The sequence below is a fragment of the Magnolia sinica genome, chromosome 14, assembly GCF_029962835.1.
Source record: "Magnolia sinica isolate HGM2019 chromosome 14, MsV1, whole genome shotgun sequence".
Taxonomy (NCBI): Eukaryota; Viridiplantae; Streptophyta; class Magnoliopsida; order Magnoliales; family Magnoliaceae; genus Magnolia; species Magnolia sinica.
The window spans coordinates 55371138-55373558 of record NC_080586.1 but is presented as its reverse complement, the minus strand read 5'-3'; the positions used below and the strand labels follow the sequence as shown (position 1 = coordinate 55373558).

The 2421-nt window shown below is 38.2% G+C and overlaps 1 non-coding gene across 1 annotated transcript; it reads left to right on the top strand.

Annotated features, from left to right (window-relative positions):
- Window positions 1–1026: 1026 nt before the first annotated feature.
- Window positions 1027–1133, top strand: LOC131226520 (small nucleolar RNA R71). The gene has a single exon (XR_009161896.1). It is a non-coding gene; the product is annotated as a small nucleolar RNA R71 (small nucleolar RNA).
- The last annotated feature ends 1288 nt before the right edge of the window (window positions 1134–2421 follow it).

Below are 2421 nucleotides of genomic sequence, written 5' to 3'. Positions count from 1 at the left end.
ACAGCATCCAGAAGAGGGATGTCAACCTTCACTTGTTTCAACACCTCTAGAATATCCTGCGAGTTGGCTAGAGGTTTTGTGCAATCAACTGCAAGGGAAATGGAGCAATTGGTTTGTTTTGAGGTACTGGTTCTAACCCATGTGGAGCAATGCTAGGTCTATCAATATCATCTATTTCTGGGTCCTTAGACTTTTCAGTAATTACCGGAATAGTTTTGTCAATTATTTTTCCACTCCTGAGAGTGGTGATAGACTTGGCTTGCTCCATTTGATTTGAGGAGCTTAGGTCACTAATTTCACATTATGGCTTTGGATTGGAGAGAGGTTGGGATGGAAGCATCCCTTTCTCCCCAATTGTTAAGTGTGTCTCAATCCTTTGAATGGATTTTTTAAGGTCTTGGAAAGCTTATAATGTGTTTTGATTGAAAAGCTCCTGATTTTGAATGTGTTTTAAAACTAGATCCTCCCCAGGCTTCTTTTGATTTAAAAGTTGGGATAAAGCTCCTTGAGGGTTAGCTGTTTGCCCATTCCTCCAACTGAAATTGGGATGGTTCCTCCAGCTAGGATTGTATGTATTTGAAGTGAGTCCACTGAAAGGTCTTTGGTAATTATTCATGGGATTTGATTGCTCATTCAGTACCTCTTAAAAAGTAGGTATGGTTGGGTAATTTTCAGTTGTATGTACATTGCAAGCACAAATACCGCAAACAGTTTCCTTAGCCTATTCCTTCTTAAGTTTCATGGCCTCTATCTTCCTTGTGAGGTTAGACACTTTAGCATTTATATCATCTTTCTCTTTCAGAATATATATTCTGCCCTTCTCCTTTTGATTGAGTAGGCTTGGAAGTGTTGCTAGGTCTTGGGGAGATGTCCCATGATTATGCGGTTTCAGCGAGTTTGTCAAAGTAATCCCATACATCATCGACATCTTTGTTCATGAATTCCCCATTGCACATCATCTCAATGAATTGGTGCATGAAAGATATCAGTCCTTCATGGAAGAAACTTGTTATGCGCCACGTTTCAAAACCGTGTTGTGTGCATGAACTAACAAGATCCTTGAACCGCTCCCAACATTGAAAGAATATTTCATCTTCCTTTTAGACGAAGTTCATGATTGACTTTCTGATGGTGTTCGTTTTGTTGTATAGGAAGAATTTCTTTATGAACTCCCTTGTCATGTCATTCCATTTGCCAATAGATCATGGAGTAGTGAATGCAACCATGTCTTAACCTTTTCTTTTAAGGAGAAGGGAAAGAGTTTCAGCCTGACCATGTCCTTAACACGTTGGGAAAGTATGAAGTGGTTATGATCTCGTCAAATTCTTTCATGTGTAAATTTTAGACTTTCAAATTTAAGTCCATGGAACTTTGGAAGGAGTTGGATCACCCCTACCTTGATATCCATATTTCTTGTATTTTCTAGAACAATTATACAGGAAGGTGTTCTCACCCCCGCCGGTTGTAAGAAATCTCATAAAGTATGAGGCAGGGGTGCATGATTCACCTCATTCTCATCCTGGGCTTCCTCAACTGGAGGTTGAGGTTAATTTGTAGGTTGATTAGCAGTCATCACTTCTATCAACTCTGAGGATCTCAAGTAATGTCTAATCCGGTGATGGATAGGCAACCCTTCGACTAATCCTCCTTCATTTAAGAGACATGGAGTGTTATCACGGACCCACTTGGGCATGAAACACTCTTGGCTTTCAAGTTCAGAATCTAACCTAAAATCTAAGAATTGAAAACTACAGCAAATAAGAAGTAAGGAAAGAGAGTTAGAATGAAGTTACTAAATAGGAGATGCTAGGTTAGGATCTTACAAAATAAAGAACAAAGTTAGTTTCTAAAAATCAGTTCAGAAAAATTCCTAACCTAGAAACAAGATAGAAGTTAATCCTAATCTTGACTAAATTCTAAAACTAATTAAATTCAGAAAAATGCAACCGTAGTCCCCGACAATGGCGCTAAAAACTTGTTCACAACCCCAAGTGTAGGGTTGTGATGTAGTAATAATCTCGGTGAGACCGAGGCTGAATCCACAAGGACTAAACTCATGCGTATTCTGAAAGTAACTAGAAGCATAACAAGAAGAAGATCTAAAACTAAATCTGAAATTATTTGAAAGAATAATTGTGAATTTGTAATTGAAACTTGTGAATTTAAAGTTGTGAACTAGGGTGCCAAGGATCCATTTGTAGTTATTGGGATGATACTTTACTTGATTCAAGAGTTCTAATTGGAATCGGAGTCCTATCTTATCCAATTGGAAAGAGAGGTGATCAAATATCTGAACTTCTCATTAATCTAGCCTTAATAGAAGAGGATTGTGAAGATTGGAAGGGATTCCATCCCCCAACCATGCCCAGGAGACTATGACAAACAATAGGATTTACCAATCGAACAATTTCAAATAAGAAA